The sequence below is a fragment of the Moschus berezovskii genome, chromosome 10, assembly GCF_049115385.1.
Source record: "Moschus berezovskii isolate FMDL1 chromosome 10, NW_MosBer_1.0, whole genome shotgun sequence".
Classification (NCBI taxonomy): Eukaryota; Metazoa; Chordata; class Mammalia; order Artiodactyla; family Moschidae; genus Moschus; species Moschus berezovskii.
This window is the reverse complement of record NC_142469.1, coordinates 6,864,440-6,885,089: the sequence shown is the minus strand read 5'-3', so window position 1 is coordinate 6,885,089 and position 20,650 is coordinate 6,864,440.

Below are 20,650 nucleotides of genomic sequence, written 5' to 3'. Positions count from 1 at the left end.
TTTATGTTATTTGACTTTAAAAGATAATTTTCATTCTATAATATTCCAAACAGATTACCCCAGAGAATAATATATATTTTTAAAAATGTAAAAATATTTTTAAATATGTAAAACAAAATAAATCTAAGATAAACTTTGAGTTATCAGGCCTTTAAAAATATTAATTTCTTTAATATTCAGTGGGTGATGAGAAAGAACACTGTAAGAACATGAGGTGTTTCTATTATTGAGAAATTTGTTACTTAACTAGACAGACATACAAGAAGTGAGGAAAGTCCAAGCAGGAATTTTGGTAGTTCTATCTATTCTGATGGAATTTGCAGAAGATTTGTCAGAGCACAGAAGGTGAAAAAGTTGAGAAAATAAGTTTAGAAGTTGCTGGAGTATGTGTCAGCTGTGTCAGAGTTTTTTAAAAAATGAATAGAAGAGAAAAAGAATGGAAAGCAACTGCTTTGCCTTCGCAGTTTGTGTGAAGACTGGCAATTTTCATAAAGAACTGAAAATTTGGTATAAAATGAAATCTCATAAATGAGATTCTAGAAACAAGTTTGAACAACACCAATGACTGATAGCTAATTAATCAAATTGCAAGTAGTTAAGAGAGAAAATTTTATTTTGTATAAACATTAGCTTCACAAGTTCACAAGGAATTAAATCATAATTACCAAAAACACAAAAATCTAAAACAAGTACAATTTTTAAGATCATTTTTATCAGTTATTCAATCATGAAAACTCGTACTTCATTCAATTCCAGGAGTATCTTTCCTGCTTCAACATTATATCTCATAAAATAATTCCAGTCCAGTTGCTCAGTCATGTCTGACTGTTTGAGACCCTGTGGTCTGCAACACAACAGGCTTCCTTGTCCATCACCAACTTCCAGAGTTTGTTCAAACTCATGTCTATCTAGTTGGTGATGCCATCAAACCACCTCATCCTCTGTCATTCCCTTCTATTCCTGCCTTCAATCTTTTCCAGCATCAGTGTCTTATCTAATGAGTCAGTTCTTTGCATCAGGTGGCCAAAGTATTGGAGGTTCAGCTTCAGCATCAGTCCTTCTAATGGATATTCAGGGCTGATTTCCTTTAGGGTTGAGTGGTTTTATCTCCTTGCAGACTCTCAAGAGTCTTCTACAACACCACAGTTCAAAAGTATCAGTTCTTCAGCTCTCAGATTTCTTCATGGTCTAATTCTCACATCCATATACGACTACTGGAAAAACCATAGATTTGACTAGACAGATCTTTGTGGGAAAAGTCATGTTTCTGCTTTTTAATATGCTGCCTAGGTTAGTCACAGCTTTTCCTCCAAGGAGCAAGTGTCTTTTAATTTTATGGCTGCAGTCACAATCTGCAGTGATTTTGGAGTCCCAGAAAATAAAATCTGACTTCAGTTCAGTTCAGTTCAGTCGCTCAGTCTTGTCCGACTCTTTGCAACACCATGAATCACAGTACGTCAGGCCTCCCTGTCCATCACCAACTCCCGGAGTTCACTCAAACTCATGTCCATCGAGTCGGTGATGCCATCCAGACATCTCATTCTCTGTCGTCCCCTTCTCCTCCCGCCCCCAATTCTTCCTAGCATCAGACTCTTTACCAGTGAGTCAACTCTTCCCATGAGGTGGCCAAAGTATTGGAGTTTCAGCTTTAGCATCAGTCCCTCCAATGAACACCCAGGACTGATCTCCTTTAGAATGGACTGGTTGGATCTCCTTGCAGTCCAAGGGACTCTCAAGAGTCTTCTCCATCACCACAGTTCAAAAGCATCAATTCTTCGCCGAGCAGCTTTCTTCACAGTCCAACTCTCACATCCATACCTGACTACAGGAAAAACCATAGGCTTGACTAGACAGACCTTTGTTGGCAAAGTAATGTCTGATTTTTAATATGCTATCTAGGTTGGTCATAACTTTCCTTCCAAGGAGTAAGCGTCTTTTAATTTCCTGGCTGCAATCAGCATCTTCAGTGATTTTGGAGCCCCCCAAAATAAAGTCTGACACTGTTTCCACTGTTTCCCCATCTATTTCCCATGAAGTGATCAAAGCCATTATTTCCCCATCTCTTTGTCATGCAGTGATGGGACTGGATGCCATGATCTTAATTTCTTGAATGTTGAGTTTAAGACAGCATTTTTCTCTCCACTTTCAATTTCATTAAGAGGACCTTTAGTTTCTCTTTGCTTTCTGCCAGAAGAGTGGTGTTATCTGCATATCTGAAGTTACTGATATTTATCCTATCAGTCTTGATTCCAGCTTATACTTCATCCAGCCTAGCCTTTCACATGATGTGTTCTGCATACAGGTTAAATAAGCAGGATGACAATGTACATCCTTGATGTAATCCTTTTCCAGTTTGGAACCAGTCAGTTGTTCCATATCTTGTTGTAACTGTTGCCTTTTGACCTTCATACAGATTTCTCAGGAGGCAGGTCAGGTGGTCTGGTATTTGCATATCTTGAAGAATTTTCTACAGTCTGTTGTGTTCCACGCAGTCAAAGGCGTTGTCATAACCAATGAAACAGAAGCAGTTGTTTTTCTGGAATTCTCTTCCTTTTTTCATAACCTAATGGATATAGACAATTTGATCTCTGGTTCCATTGTCTTTTCTAAATCCAGCTTGAACATCTGGAAGTTCTCAGTTGAACATCTGGAAGTTCTACTGTTGAAGATTCTTTGGCATTGCCTTTCTTTGGGATTGGAATGAAAACTGACATTTCTCAGTTCCGTGCTGAGTTTATCAAATTTGCTGGCATATTAGGTGCAGAACTTTAACAACCTCATCATTTAGGATTTGAAATAGATCTCCTGGAATTCCATCACATCCACTAGCTTTGTTCACAGTAATGCTTGCTAAGGCCAACTTGACTTCATAATCCAGAATGTCTGACTCTAGGCAATTATCATAACATCATGGTAATCTGGGTCATGAAGATATTTTTTGTATATTTCTTCCGAGTATTCTTGCCACCTTCTGCTTCTTGTAGGTTCATACCATTTCTGTCCTTTATTGTGCCCCTCTTTACAGGAAATGTTCCTTTGGTATTTCTAATTTTCTTGAAGCGTTCTCTAGTCTTTCCCATTCTATTATTTTCCTCTGTTTCTTTTCACTGATCCCTGAGGAAGGCTTTCTTATCTCTCCTTGCTATTCTTTGGTACTCTGTATTCAGATGAGTATATTTTTCCTTTTCTCCTTTGCCTTTAACATCTCTTCTTTTCTCAGCTATTTGTAAGGCCTCTTCAGACAACCATTTTGACTCTCTGCATTTCCTTTTCTTGGGGATGGCCTTCATCACTACCTCTGTAAAATGTCACAAACCTCTGTCCATAGTTCTTCAGGTACTCTATCTATCAGATCTAATCCCTTAAATCTATTTGTATTTTCCACTGTATAATCATAAGGAATTTGATTTAGGTCATACCTGAATGGTTAAGTGGTTTCCCCTACTTGTTTCAATTTATGTTGAATTTTGCAATAAGAAGTTCGTGACCTGAGCCACAGTAGACACCCTGTCTTGTTTTTGCTGACTGTATAGAGTGTCTCCACGTTCACCTGTGGAGAATATAATAAATCTGATTTAGGTGTTGACCATCTGGTGATGTCCATGTTTAGAGTCATCTCTTGTGTTGTTGTAAGAGGGTGTTTTCTATGACCAGTGTGTTCTGATTGCAAAACTCTCGTACCCTTTGCCTTGCTTCATTTTGTATTCCAAGGCCAAATTTCCCTATTACTCCAGGTATCTCAACTTCCTACTTTCGCATTCCAGTCCCCTATGATGAATATGACATATTTTTTTGGTGTTAGTTCTAGAAAGTCTTGTATGTTTTCTTAGAACCATTGAACTTCAGTTTCTTTGGCATTAGTTGCTGGGGTGTAGACTTGGATTTCAGTGTTATTGAATGGTTTGTCTTCAAAACCATCAGGGGTCTTTCTGTTGCTTTTGAGCTTGTACCCAAGTACTGCATTTAAAACCCTTTTGCTGATTATGAGGGCTACCCTATTTCTTCTAAGAGATCCTTACCTACAGTAGTAGATGTAATCATCATCTGAATTAAATTCACCCATTCCAGTCCATTTTAGTTCACTGATTCCTAAAATGTCAATGTTCATTCTTGCCATCTCCTGTTTGACCACACCCAATTTATCTTGATTCATGGACCTAACATTCCAGGTTCCTATGCAACATTGTTCTTACAGCATCAGACTTAAAGTAATTAGAAGGTTTAAATTGCTGAAAAATACATAGAGGCTCTTGATTCAACTCAGGCATTAGAACACAGTTAGCAGGTATCACTTGTTTATATTATGTATGTATTTCTTGGGTTAGCCCTTAATATCACTTTTTTCTGACTTTAATATTGCTTTCAGTCTGTTCAGTTCAGTTCAGTCACTTAGTCGTGTCCGACTCTTTGTGACCCCATGGACTGCAACATGGCAGGCCTCTCTGTCCATCACCAACTCCCGGAGTTTACTCAAACTCATGTACTTCAAGTCAGTGATGCCGTCCAACCATCTCATCCTCTGTCATCCCGTTCTCCTCGCACCTTTAATCTTTCCCAGAATCAGGGTCTTTTCAAATGAGTCAATTCTACACATCAGGTGGCCAAAGTATTGGAGTTTCAGCTTCAACATCAGTTCTTCCAATGAACATTCAGGACTGATCTCCTTTAGGATGGACTCGATGGGTCTCCTTGCAGCCCAGGGTACTCTCAACAGTCTTCTCCAACACCACAGTTCAAAAGCATCAATTCTTCAATGCTTAGCTTTGTTTATAGTCCAACTCTCACATCCACACTTGACTACTGGAAAAACCATAGACTTGACTAGGCGGATCTTTGTTGGCAAAGTAATGTCTCTGCTTTTTAATATGCTGTCTAGTTTGGTCATAACTTTTCTTCCAAGGAGTAAGCATCTTTTATTTTCATGGCTGCAGTCACCATCTGCAGTGTTTTTGGAGCCCCCCAAAGTAAAGTCTGCCACTGTTTCCACTGTTTTCCCATCTATTTGCCATGAAGTGACATTATTGTTTTAACTCACAATATTTAGATACAGGAAGATGATCGTCTCAAGCTGATTAAAATTATGGGGAAATGCATAACTCAAAATACTCTTCATCCCAAGAAATTTAAAAGTATGAATTTGTTCAGAAGGTGTACAGATCAGGAAGGTGTTTATCTTGGAAAGTCACTTTTGCATATTTTGAGTGGTGCACTGTCCTGAATGGCAAGTGTAATTAATTCTAACGATCCATGTCCAAAACCGATCTATTGTTGCAAAATGGCTCTTACATTCAAAGTATATTTAGTTTCTTCTTGAAACTAATAGATGGCATCATCTAAATAACATTTCTTTCTTTTCTTTTCCTTTTTTTTTTTTTTTTAGTATTTATTCTTTTTTTTTTAATTAATTTATTTTTTATTGGAGGCAAATTATTTAAATGCCATTTCTTATCTGTTTCACAAAACACTATTCAACAAATTCATTTTGGAATTTGACTTCAAGGGAATTTACTCTATTCATAGAAAGCTGTGAGTGAGTGAAGTCGCTCAGTCGTGTCTGACTCTTTGCGATCTCATTGACTGTAGCCAACCAGGATCCTCTATCCATGGGATTCTCCAGGCAAGAATACTGGAATGGGTTGCCATTTCCTTCTCCAGAGGATCTTCCCGACCCAGGGATCGAACCCAGGTCTCCCTCATTGCAGGCAGATGCTTTAACCTCTGAGCCACTAGGAAAGTTGTACACATCTTTTATGCAATAAGAACTATTAAACAATTTCTCATATCCCTCAGAATATATAATAACATAAATGTGTGCTAAGTCACTTCAGTCTTGTACAACTCTTTGAAACTCTATGGACTTTAGCCTTCCAGCTTCCTCTGTCCAAGGAATTCTCCAGGCAAGAATACCGGAGTGGGTTGCCATTTCCTCCTCCAGGGGATCTTTCCAACACAGAGATTGAATTTATGTCTCCTTCATTGGCAGGGGGATTCTTTACCACTAGCGTGATCTGAGAGGCCCATAATATAAATATAAAACAGTAAATTTTTTTCAACATGATTATTTTCACACTTGTGACAATAAGGAAGAAAATAAAAGTTTAATCTAGAGTGGCTCAAAAAATGTTCCAAATGTTTTTGAATCCTGATTATGAACACCTAGAAGATAAAAACTACATATTTCCTGCTGTTTCCCCTAGAATATACCATTTTGTATCTAAATAAATATTTTTGAAAGTTAACTGATACTAGTAGCTTTCTTTAATTGTAAGAACTAAGTATATACTAAGAATATTACTTGTCATATTTGATGTAAATCATTTCCTCATTTTTGATCTATAATGTTTATTTTTTGTTTTCAAAATAATAAAAAATGTATAAAAAGGAGTATAAAAAGTGCAGCATTACTGATTCTACAGCATGCCAAAGATAGCAAACTTTATTTTACTCTAAATTTTCAATTGTGTATATATATATGCATATATATATATTTAACATAATTTTTCTTAATCTACTTTTTTGCTAAAAAATTAAGTTTGAAATCTTTTCTTATAAATAAATGTATAAAAGCATTTTGAAAAAGTTTACAAACTTCAGTTTTATTTAATTAAAAATTTTGTTTAACGAAGCTCTTTATGCTAAATATTTGGGATTTATACTTTCTTTTGAAAATTATAAACACATGAATGGGTAGCTTTGGGTCCAGTTGTTTCATAAGAAAATGCATTTCTAAAATTTGGTTTCCTGAATCAAAATGTCTCACTAAATATATTTTACACACCTCAAAAAGGAGCATTTTTAAAAGGTTGTAATTACATATAATATGTAATTTACATATATACCAACATTAAGCATAATTCCATCATCCTGCATTTACAAACATCATATATGACTAATTTTTACCAAGATAACTGAATGAATAAATAACATTTTTAATCTGCGTTTTTCTCATTTGATACTAAAGTTGCATACTTTCACATGTATTTATTATCTTTCAAATAAATATTTTTAAAAATTATTTTAAAATAAAATAATTTTCTTTTAAATTACTTATTGGTATTCTTCACTGGTTTTTATATTGGGGGCCCATTGTTTTTCAACATTTTATGATGAAAGTTCAAGTTATTTATTTTTTTACAATGAATTGTTTTAATCCACTCCTTCGATTCTATCATTGCCATTTTTCTACACAGACTGTGGCACAAATCAATTCATACAATCTTCACCTATTTCATAAGTTTAATCTAACTTAATTTTAGGTATGATTTAGAATACATTGCATAGATTAGTATACTTCCCTTTAAATGCTTTGTTATTAATTTCTTTAACTAGAATTCAAATGCTATTTTCTTTAGGTGCAAAATGTACATACAATGAAATGTACAAGTCTAAGTGTGTATTTGAAATTTAACGTGCATATACTTTCAGTTGCTTTAGTTGTGTCCAACTCTTTCTAACACCAGGCTTCTCTGTCCATGGGATTATCCCAGTAAGAATATCAGAGTGTGTTGAATGCCCTCTTCCAGGGAATCGTCCTGCTTCAGAGATCCAACCCACATCTCCTGTGTCTCCTGCATTGCAGGTGGATTATTTACTGCTGAGCCACGGGGTGACACCCTTCTGAGATGTAACAGATACCTAAATCTCTAACCAAAACTTTCATAAGATTACAGAAATGACCTTTGAGCCTCTGCATTTCTTATGCTTAATTTTCTCTTGTTTATTTTTAAATTTATAATATCTTGCTAAAATGTAATTAATTGAATGGATTTTTTTCTTCCTTTTATGGCTTCTGCCTTTTGAATCTGTCCTAGGATGGCCTGAATATTTATTTATTTATTTATTTACTTTCTGGTAACTATAATTCTAGTGTAATTACATTGAATGGGATTCTTCCTGTTTTATTGGTAAGCTGAAGAGAAACAATCACAATCAATTATCAACAACAAAAACTCCCTCCCATATTTGAAACACAGTACAAAATTAACACTATTTCATGAGTATTAACTATAAGCTGAACCTATCCCAATGAGCCTCTGTAAAAGAAGATGAAAATCTGTTTGTTTTTTTTGACAAGAAGACTTGAGATCTTAGTGTTTCAGTGGTACAACTTTTTCCCAGTGTGTTGCTTAAAGAGTACAGTGTAAAAATCATTCACATATAATTATCGGAACTTATATATTTTGTCAGCTTTCAGATTTGTCCTGGTCTTAAGTGACAGATTTTGGCAAGGACAGATCTAAAAATTCAACAAACATAAAGTTAATGAGTACCATTTTGTATGACGGCTTTTCTACCTGATGTTTGTAATAAAATAAACACAAGCAATTTTATTTTAAAAAGTGAAAAAATGTACTTCAAAACTGAAACTCAATTTGCTAAGATAATTGTTTTCAACGGGTTGTATTAACAAATCTCTTTGAAAACATTTGGCAAAAAAGAATGCAGTCTAAAACGTATATGGTCTATTTTGAAGATTTTTAATGATAATCATGAGGAAAACTCTGGGGTTCATCAGAAACACATAATAAAAGAACATGTTAATTAAAAATCATAGAAGGTTGTTTACATAGTAATGGATACTCTTTAGTGTTATATGTGTTAAAATATTCCCAAGTTAACACATAAAGACCACATCACTTTCATTTCAAAATAAGTTGCATTTTCAGGTGAAATTAGGTTCAAAGACATGTTAATAGGTGATACTATACAAATATGTTTCCAGAGGAAAACATATTGCAAGTGATTTATGAAGGGAAATTCCATTTTTATTCTTCAATATTAAGAACTACAGTGATAATAGCTCTGTTGCCATATGATGGTCACTCACTCCCAAATTCAAGCTCCAAGGTCAATGACTCTGTGAATCTCTTAGCTATCTCATGGCTAGAACTGAGTTCTGCTTCCTTTGGTGCCCACTTTCACATGGACAAGTACACTGGGATTTCCATTGCCCTTATTTTTATGCATGCTGCTTCCCTGGTGGCTCAGTGGTGAAGAATCCACCTGTGAATGCAGGCAATGTGGGTTTGATACCTCCTTCAGGAACATCCCCTGGAAAAAGAAATGACAACACACTCCAGTATTCTTGCATAGGAAATCCCTCACACAGAGGAGCCTGGTGGGCTACAGTCCATGGGTTGCAGAGTCAGACATAATTTAGCAATTAAAAAACATCAATAATTTTTATGCATGTATTTATACACCTCATCCCTTTATAATGGGCTCCAACCCTGAAGCATGAAATTGTAGATCATTCTTCTGTTTGAATTTCTGAATATTGAATATTACTTTAAGTGGATAGACTGCATGAAAATATAGATTAAAAAGGAAAATACTTTGGTATATTTTTTATCCCATATTTCCACATTTCTGGGCTTAATCTAGACCCAATGAAAATACCTCCTTGCCTGGCCCATTTCAATGCTTTTACCTTAGCCATTTTCCTCATTATTGCTGAGTGGAAAAATGCTACTCAGTGAGAAGGTCAGGATACATGTAATATGCAATTTCCCTAAGCAAACTGAAAAGCATGCCACAAAACAGAACTTTCACTACAAAGGGACTTTCTCAACTGTTTCCATAATATTGTTCTCCTATAACACACTCCTCTGTTCATTCAGATTATTAAAATCTGCACTTACTCTGTATTTTGATATGTGATGACAAGTTTATTGAAAATTTCACAACAAAAGAGATCTTACTTTCTTGTTCAGTATATTCAACCCCACTAACATAAGAAGAAAATGACATTTTTCATTACAGTCCCTAAGAATGTTCAAACTACTGCACAATTGCACTCATCTCACATGCTAACAAAGTAATGCTCAAAATTCTCCAAGCTAGGCTTCAACAATATGTGAACTGAGAGCTTCCAGATGTTCAAACTGGATTTAGAAAAAGCAGAGCAACCAAAGATCAAATTGCCAAGATCTGTTGGATCATAGAAAAAGCAAGATAATTCCAGAAAAACATGTGATTATGTATTATTGACTACACTGAAGCCTGTGACTCTGTGGGTTGCAACAAATTGTGGAAAATACTTCAAGATATGGGGATACCTGGCTCTTGAGAAATCTTTATGCAGGTCAGGAAGCAACAGTTAGAGCCAGACATGAAACAATGGACTGGTTCCAAACTTGGAAAGGAGTATGTCAAGGCTGTATAGTGTCAAACTGCTTATTTAGCTTATATGCAGAGTATGTCATAAAAAATACCAGACTGGATGAAGCACAAGCTGGAATCAAAATTTCCAGGAGAAATGTCAGTAACCTTAGATATGCAGATGACACCACCCTTATGGCAGAAAGAGAAGAGGAAATATAGAACCTCTTCATGAAAGTCAAAGAGGAGAATGAAAAAGCTGGCTTAAAACTCAACATTCAAAAAATGAAGACCATAGCACATGGTCCCATCATGTCATGGCAAATAGATGGGGTAATAATGGAAACTGTGAGAGACTTTATTTTCTTGGTCTCCAAAACCACTGCAGATGGTGATTGCAGTCATGAAATTAAAAGACACCCACCCCTTGAAATAAAAGCTATAACAAACCTACACAGCATATTAAAAAGCAGAGACGTTACTTTGCCAACACAATTCTGTCTATTCAATGCTATAGTTTTTCCAGTAGTCATGTATGGATGTGAGAGTTGGATCATAAAGAAAGCTGAGCGCAGAAGAATTGATGCTTTTGAACTGTGGTGTTGGAGAAGACTCTTGAGAGTCCCTTGGACTGCAAGGAGATCCAACCAGTCCAACCTAAAGGAAATTAGAACTGAATATGCATTGGAAGCATCAACTGATGCTGAACCTGAAGCTTCAATCCTTTGGGCACCTGATGCAAAGAACTGACTTATATGAAAAGATCCTGATGCTGGGAAAGATTGATGGTGGGAGGAGAAGGGGATGGCAGAGGATGAGATGGTTGGATGGCATCACCAACGCAATGGACATGAGTTTGAGTAGCCTCCAGGAGTTGGTGGTGGACAGGGAGGTCTGGCGTGCTGCAGTTCATGGGGTCACAAAGAGTCAGACATGACTGAGCAACTGAACTGAAGTCAACTGACCTGAACATTAAATTTAGGACTATAGAAGAAGATGAAATACATTTATAGACATCAGGTGTATTGAATACATTGAAGTAATAACTGATCAAAAAACCCTTTGAGTCCAGGACCCTGGGTTGAGGCCCTCCTGGCAGGTTTACCTGAACCACTGAGGTATAAGCTGTACATATTTTTCAGTTCTACAGGTGTAGGCATAAAAGGCTGTAAGTTAAAGTGTTTCTAACCTACCATTTGTTCCAGAATGAGTTAGGACCCAGAACTCACCAGGACGTTCATGGGGGATGTAGGAGGTCAGAGTTCCTTGCACACATTTTTGTGAAATAAATACCCACCCATCTCAGCTGGAGGAAGATGAAACATAGCCAGACATCCTTAGTGATGGGGGCAGTAAGAGAAGTTGAGGTGAAGCCCGGTCAGTCCCTGACCACATTCACACTCTTCCTAAACTGAGAGATCCATATCTGGACAGCATCAGTGGTCATTGCTGGCTGGTGTCAGCAAAACATGAGCAATCTTTGGATTACAGTTTGGAAACTATAGGAAACTGTTGACACAGCAAGCACTTAAGGACCCAATTAAAAAAAAATTCTCCATAACCATGAAATCATAAGATATGGTTTCCCCTGCCCCATGAATAGATACCTTCTTAGGAAAACAAAGAGGATTGTCTCAGGAGACACTGGACAGCTACAAAGGTTAAGTGACTCCTTCAAGGCCATAGAGTCAGTAAGTGGCAGAGCTGAAATTTGAACCTAAATAGTTCATTTCTAGATACCATATCCAAACTATCATACTCCTACTTCTTTTGCTGCAGATCTGACCAGTTGAGAAGGTACTGGTAAGCCTGCTGCTTACTCAGCTATGGAACAGAAACTAGAATGCAATTTATACCGAAGAGCTCTGTGAATCAGCCAAGATATAGTTAGAATCCTTCTGGAATGAGAAGGCTGGCTGCTGGCCTAAGGAAGGCATCTAAGGACTGTGTTTCGGTGTAGATTGGGCTTCTGCACTTCTGCGTGTAAGCAGCACCTGAATATAGATGTCATGTGACTGCTAGCTTCAGGTCCTCTTATTGGCCCTGGGCATGGTGGATGGCATAAAACACCATTTTTGGACCACTCTGCTTCTTAAAATCTGCTATTGCATTTGGTGTTTATATAGAGTCACTCAGATTTTCTCTGAGTCTCAGAGAAGTCCATGTTTGGTTTGAACTTAAAACATTTTAAAGGATGTTTGACTTAATTCTTGATGTTTGTGGACTCCCCTGGTGTCTGAGAGGGTAAAGCGTCTGCCTGCAATGTAGAAGACCAGGGTTCAATTCTTGGGTCGGGAAGACCCTCTGGCGAAAGAAATGGCAACCCACTCCAGCATTCTTGCCTGGAGAATCCCATGGAAGACGAGCCTGTGAGGCTACAGTCCATGGGGTCGCAAGAGTAGGACGCAACTTAGCGACTAAACCACCACCACCACTGGCATCATGAGAACAACGTGGGAGAGGCAATGGAAGTACAGCTCCCAGTTTGAAAGGCTGCTCAAAGTCCCCCTAAGAAGAAATTATACGCAACGTCAGCAGTGGACAGGGCTTAAAAACATGAGCAGACCTGAGAGACAGCAAGGAAAGAAAGACAACAGGACTGGGTAACTGAATTAGTTAAGGGGGTAAAGAAAGACACGGACACCCAGCGTTGTGGCTTCTCACATCCGATGCACGGAAGAGCCGAATTCCATCGCAGACGTTGCCACCATGAGAAAGGTGCCAACAGACAATGGGGTGGTTGAGTCTGGCGTTTCAGAAAGCGCCGGTTCTAATGGTGAGAAACCACGAACAAGTGAAAGGGATAGAATAGGAAAGCCCTGTCCTCTCTTCCATAGTTAATATTGTTGTATCTCCAATGGTATTGTTAGGGTGTCGATCTTTTCATCCGCTCACTCAGTAATGCTTGCTCTATGCGGCACTGAGGATTAAAGGAGAGTAGATCAAAGTGATTCCTTCCCTTTGTACCTTATGCTAAAATACATAACTGAATTTCTAATTTTTTTTTTCTTTTTCTATAGACCCCTGCTCTGGGCAAGGCTACCTGTTCAGCCTTCACAAAATGTCTCAATGCTGAAATAAAGGTGAGCAATGCTGTTTCTTAGCTATCTTGCATGCATAATTTAAAGCAATAGGGAACACTACTGGTAACAAATATTCAAACAGAATATTTGAGTATGAACCATTTTTTTGAGAATTATACCTCAGTATAGCTTCAGTTCAGTTCAGTTCAGTCGCTCAGTCGTGTCCAACTCTTTGCAACCCCATGAATCACAGCACGCCAGGCCTCCCTGTCCGTCACCAACTCCCGGAGTTCACTCAAACTCATGTCCATCGAGTCAGTGACGCCATCCAGCCATCTCGTTCTCTGTCGTCCCCTTCTCCTCCCGCCCCCAATCTCTCCCAGCATCAGAGACTTTTACAGTGAGTCAACTCGTTGCATGAGGTGGCCAAAGTATTGGAGTTTCAGCTTTAGCATCAGTCCTTCCAATGAACATCCAGGATTAATCTCCTTTAGAATGGACTGGTTGTATCTCCTTGCCGTCCAAGGGACTCTCAAGAGTCTTCTCCAACACCACAGTTCAAAAGCATCAATTCTTTGGCGATCAGCTTTCTTCACAGTCCAAATCTCACATCCGTACATGAACACTGGAAAAACCATAGCCTTGACTAGACGGCTTACTAGGTATAAAACCAGCTAAGGACATAATGATATCAATTTACTCTTTTTATGTGTGACTTCACCTTGTACCTCAGCTCCTGTGTGAATCTGATTCAAATTTAAATTGCTTCAGTTCCTAGGCTTCTCTTTCTGTTGAAATCAGAATCTCGTCATTCTAATGATGTTATTGAAGGACAATTTTTCCCTAATTAATGACTGTGTCCTTTAGAACTACTGAAACAAAAATTTAATCCTCTTACTAAATAGCTGGAATAAAATCTGAACAATATTCCTTTATCCCTATCAGTTTTTAAATATGAAGTAATTTAAATGAATGTTTGTAGTTTTGTGAATGAAATGGAAGAAAAATGATGTACTCTTCTGCTTTCCTTATGGAAATCAGATAACATATTTGGTATATTCAGGATAGTTATGAAGTTTCTCCTGCTTTTCTGCCTGGGACATGCTTTGGACAATTGCCTTGTGAAAGAAACACTCCTGCATAACAAATCCTTTAATTTGTAGTGATCTTTCTGCATTTATCTTTCATTTGGAGGTCACCATTTTTTTTTTTTTTGTCTAAACATGATATTTATACAAAAGTCAGGTTTCTCCAAATATTCAGTAAAATGATATATATATATATATCTTTTTTGGTCTGAACTTTTAGCTGAAGAAGTCTTCATATATTTGGAATTTCTGCTAATGTTCCAAAAATGTATTTTATGTGTATTTTAAAGACAAAATATAAATAACTAGCTATTTATCACTGTATTACAAGGTATACCAAAACAACATGCCTTAAAGGGAAAATTTCTCTTATCTCACAGTCTGTGCCTGTGGTTTGTCTGAGTTCCTGTGACCCACGCTTGCTCTTGAGGTTGAAGTGTATTTGCTAGTCAAGGTCATCTCCAGCTTGCATGTGTGCTAAGTTGCTTCAGCTATGTCTCACTCTGAAATCCATGGACTCTAGCTACCAGGCTCTTCTGCCTATGGGATTATCCAGGCAAGAATACTAGAGTGGATTGTCATTTCCTTCTCCAGGGGATCTTCCCAACCAAGGAATCAAACTTGTAGCTCCTATATTACAGACAGACTCTCTACTGCTGAGTCACTGGGGAACCCCCATCTCCAGCTTACCTGGGAGGTAACTAACTCCCCAAATCACTAGCAGGACTGACACATTCACTGGGCTGCAGGCAACCTCAAGTCACTGCTAGCTGCGGTAAGAACCACTGGTGATGCCAGCAAGGTTTCCTCGCAGAGCAGCACTCAGATTCCACTGAGAGAGAAAAGCAAAGGGTTAGAAAGACTAAAATGCCAAACTAAAAACACCGTATTTTTCAGAATATATTCTAATAGTAAAATCCCATCAATTGCTATCTTCCATTCATTAAAAGCACGGTTTTATGTCCAGCCAAGACTCAAGAAAAGGGAATTACACACCAGTGAGAAAAAGTGGCAGAGATCACTGTAGACCTGTTGTATGTGGTGGTCAGTCCTGTTCTAATTCTAAAATGTTAACAAGAGAAAGCTTTGCTCATGTACATTTTTCCTGAGAGATGAGCTATTGTATTGCTATTTGAGTTTTGTTTTTAGAACTTCAAGCTAAGATGTTAAATAAGAAACAAACTCAGAAGGAAAGAAAACGAAAACAAATGTGCCTTTTAATTCCATAAAGATATATCATTAAATTGGAAACAGATATATACATTCAAAATATATATATATATATATATATATATATATATACACACATATACATATATATATATAGAATGTATGTATCTGTTTCCAATTTAATGATATATCTTTATGGAATTAAAAGGCACATTTGTGTATGTGTGTGTATATATATGTATGTATATGTGTATACATATGTGTATGTTTATGTATACATACATGTATGTATATACACATGTATATGTGTGTATATGTATGAATATGTATGTATATACACATGTATATATATGCATATATGTATGTATATACACATGTATATATGTGTGTGTGTATATATATACACCCATTCAATTCAATTCAAAGTGGCCACAGTTTGAGAACTAGTGTGTTAAGTAATACACAAGATGCAAAATAATTAAGAAAGAGCCCTCAATCCTAAACTTGAGTCTTACTTCAAGCTCATCTGCTTACTTGCTGTGTGACTGGAACAAGTTGTTTAGGATAATGTGTTTCTTTTTCATGGGATTGTTGTGAGAATATAGTGTTTTGAAGATAAAATGAATTATGTACAAACATACATCTATGTAAAGTCATTAGTACAATGTTTAGCATGCTAGTCATTGCATAATTAAGACCAACAGTGATAATGATCATGCTGCTACAGCCAATTATCTAACCCTTTCAATATGCCAGAAGCTGTTTTAGATGCTGTATTAGCTTGAGCTTCTGGGGTTGTATCCTGACTGCTACCTAACATCTGAGAGACTGGCATTATGGTGGTTCAAATGGTAAAGAATCCTTCTGCAATGTAGGAGACCTGGGTTTGATCCCTGGGTTGGGCAGATCCCCTGGAAGAGGGCATGACAATCCACTCCAGTATTCTTGCCTGGAGAATCCCGTGGATAGCGAAGCCTGGTGAGCTATAGTACATGGGGCTGCAAAAAATTGGACACTACTGAGTGACTAATGAACATGCACACATACGTGCTCCAGATTCCCCTTTTGTAAAATGAAGATACTAATAGGGCTTTAAAGAGTCAGTATTGGTAAAAGTGCTGAGGACACTGCCCCATACATTCTGTTAATTTTTATGGTAAAATACTATTATTTTATCATAATTATGAGTATGACAACCATAACACCTGACAGATGCATTTCCTAACGAGAAGGGCACAATTTAATGAGGGTTTGTTTCACTGTATCTCACTGTATGCACTTTTCACTGAACCCAGGGTAGCCAAGGCAACAGCAAGGAAGCTGGAAGAAAATGCGAGGAGCTGTAGGAACTGTAAAAACATTTATTCTCTCCTGGCTGGCATAGCAGCTATAACAGCAGACACACTGCATTTTCTCCTCTCTTGGTTGACCCAGCAGACACAGCCATAATGGCACCTCACTGCCATAACACGGTCATAGCAATGCAGCCTCAAGAGCTTGTCCAGGTGGAGCATAAGCTTACAGAACAAAAGTAGTCCGTGGCCAAGTGAGTACCTCATGACACGCATGCACAGTGCTATAAGTGATCTCAGCTGTTACATATATTTACAGCATGTGGGGTGAGAACAAGAGCTGTGGGGCAAAAGAGTCTGACCACATCATCTTGGCTAATTTGTTCTCTCCATACAAGGTTCAAATGATCTCTTCCTGATATTTGCAGGGAAAATCAAGAAGTGGTATCTTGGGAAATTCATGAAATTTCCTGTAGAGGATTTGGTAGGTACACGCGATTCTAATAAGCAGAGGTAGGAAGTGTATTTTAGTTAGAGTTGATGGCAAAACTAAAATCTTCAAAATATGAAACACTAGCATGCTCAAAACAGAAGTATAAAGCTCTGAAGCAGAATACTGCTTGGTGAGAGAAAGCAGAATGAGATTTGCCAGATGAGATTTTAGTGGCTATAAGTCTTTCTTGTCTGCCATCCATTCCTTCTTTCTTTTAAGAATAGGAAAAGTTCACTTTCAGACATCATCAATATCTGTCCCTGAGATGGATTCAGTTCATGTAAACAGAGTATGATATCTCGTAGAACATTTCAAAGTGTGGTATGGGGACCACCAGCAGCAGTATCAACTGGGGATTTACTAGAAATGCAAGTTCCCAGAACCTTCTCCCAAACTACTGAGCCAGAATCTTGGGTGAAGCCCAGGATAGCATGCCTTTCAGGTGAGTCTAATTCAAGCTAACACTTGAAATGACTTAGAGTATATATTTTGGGGGGAACTCAAGATTCTGATTATTCATTGCTTAAGAGTACTTTTTATCAGAGAATTCATATTACAAGCACCTGGAGAACTTCTGAAACAAAAAAATACCTGACCCATCCAACTGTAACAAATATCCTGAGATGTGCCACAGTCTTTGTGTACTTATGGACTCCCCGGTTGTTCTAATATATAGCCACACTGAAGAGCACTGCCCCAGGTCTTGGTTTTCAAGTCTTAGCTGCATCAGTCACTTGGAACTGCAGAAAGAAGAAATTTAAGAGGAGCCCAAGAAGTAATCAAAGGTGGTAGAGAAACAATGAGCCTCAATTTGGTCTGTAAGATGACCACTGAAGGTGGTAGTGGTGGTCATAGAGAGGATGTGACCACTGGCTGACCCACAAGCTGACCACAAGCAGGACCAGAGACACTGTATACCATCTTGTGTCCACAGTTCCTACAGTGGGGACCATCTGAAGCCTTCAGCCTTGAGATAATAAGGTGTTATTGGGACCATCTGGACAGTGCACATGACTGAAACTCATAAAGGCTTCTGTATAGACTCAAGATTCTGGTGGGCAGGTGTAGAGATTTATTCATCTTGTGGCAGCCAACATAAGCCTTGTATGTAAGTTTTCTTGCCTATTAAACCTCTTACTTGCAGATCTGAGGTTGTCTGCTTCCTTTACTAGTCTCCTCTTGCCCTCCAAGTAGAGAAGATAATTTCAAATGTCACTCAAGGGACTCATGAGTTTGCCAACCAACAGAAGAATGTGGGTTATTTCTCCTATTATGTATAAAAATAGCTTATACTATTGTAAAGTTGTTAAAAGGAGTTTGTTGTTGGAAATAACTAGTTTGCGAAAAGATAGAAAGGAATTTTCTCTAGAAATTTTGGATTTCTCCAGAAATTATGAATTTCTAATCAGTACAAATTTCAAGATTGTTGGTCAGAGAACAGAAATACGGGGGAAAGAAAGGACCTATTGGATTGTGTGAAAATAACTTATTTGCCTTCCTAGCCTACTTAGGAATTTAGTTTAATTTGTGATCATTTTCATATTTTCTGCAATATTGACTCCTATCTCAGGAGTTCTTGGAAACAGAGACAGAAGTAAAACTCAGCTTTCATGCTGTAATATATTATGTGCTATGTTTTAAAACCAGCATATTTTAATGATGAAAATACCACAGTCATTTACACTGGGAAAGGAGTTTTAGTAACATCAATCATTCTTCTTAGCTTTCTTTTTTCTTTTCTTTTGCCTCCATGGATTTCAAAGATATCTGCTCTAATTTTAAGTTGTGCTTAATTCAGTAAAGTACTGGTACATTATGGAAAAATCTTGTGCATTTAAGTTAGATCCATTTTGAATACTGAATACCTAATTACAATGGCAGTTTTCTTATGTCTAAATAAGAATAGAAGCATTTGCTCAATTAGATTGTTGTTGTTTAGTTGCTTAGCCATGTCTAACTCTTTTGCCACCTAAGGCAGCCTGCCAGGCTCCTCTGTCCAAGGGATTTAGCAGACAAGAACTGAAGTGGGTTGCCATTTCCTTCTCCAGGGGGTCTTCCCAGAGCAACAATTGAACCCATGCCTCCTGCATTGGCAGGTGGATTCTTTAACTCTGTGCCACCAGAGAAGCCCACTCAATTAGGTTGTTGAGAGTTAAATAAGATGACCTACTCCGTTCCTACCAATAAAAGATATTATCTCTGTGTTGTATTATTGTTTTTACCTTCATTTGACGATATCTGGTGGACAGAGTGCCTGAAGGATTATGGACAGATGTCTATAACATTGTACAGAAGGCAATGACCAAAACCACCCCAAACAAAAAATATACAAGAAGGCAAAGTGGTTGCCTGAAGAGGGCTTTGAAAATACCTGAGGAAAGAAGAAAAGTGAAAGGCAAGGGAGAAAGGGAAAGCTATACCCAACTGAATGCAGAGTCCTAGAGTATAGCAAGGAGAGATAAGAAGGACTTCTGAAATGAACGCTGCAAAGAAATAGAAGAAAACGATAGAATGGGAAAGACTAGAAATCTCCTCAAGAAAATTGTAGATATCAAGGGAATATTTCATGCAAAAATGGGCCCAATAAAGGACAGAAATGGTAAAGATCTAACAGAGTAGAAGAGATTAAGAAGTGGGAACAAGAATACACAGAAAAAATGATACATGTACACCTGGCGCAGATTCATGTCAATGTATGGCAAAACCAATACAATAATGTAAATTAATTAGTCTCCAATTAAAATAAATAAATTGAAAAAAAAGAGAGAGGGAGAGAGAGGTCTTAATGACTGGGGTAACCACAATGATCAAAACTCACCAAGAGCCAGATATCCTGGAGCATGAAGTCAAGTGGGTCTTAGGAAGCAGTACTGAGAACAAAGCTAGTGAAGGTAATGGATTTCCAAATGAGCTATTTCAAATCCTAAGAGACCATGCTGGTAAAGTGCTGCACTCAATATGCCAGCAAATTTGGAAAACTCAGCAGTGGCCACAGGACAGGAAAAGGTCAGTTTTCATTCCAATCCCAAAGAAGTGCAATGCTAAAGAATGTTCAAGCAACTGGACATTTGTGCTCTTTTCACATGGTAGTAAGATTATGCTCAAAATCCTTCAAGTTAGGTTTCAGCAACAGGAAATGAGAAGTTCCAGATGTACAAGCTGGGTTTTGAAGAAGCAGAGGAACTTGAGGTAAATTGCCAACGTTCATCGGATCATGGAAAAAGAGACAGAATTCCAGAAAAAAAAAAAAAAATCTATGTCTGCTTCATTGATAAGGCTAAAATTTTTACTCTGTGAATCACATCATACCATGGAAAATTCTTAGAAATGGGAATGCTAAATCATAGTTCCTGCCTCCTGAGAAGCCTTTATGTGGGTCAAGAAGCAACAGTTAGTACTAGACATGGGACAAGTGACTGATTCAAAATTGAGAAAAGAGTACAACAAGGCTTTATATTGTCACCCTGCTTATTTTACTTATAT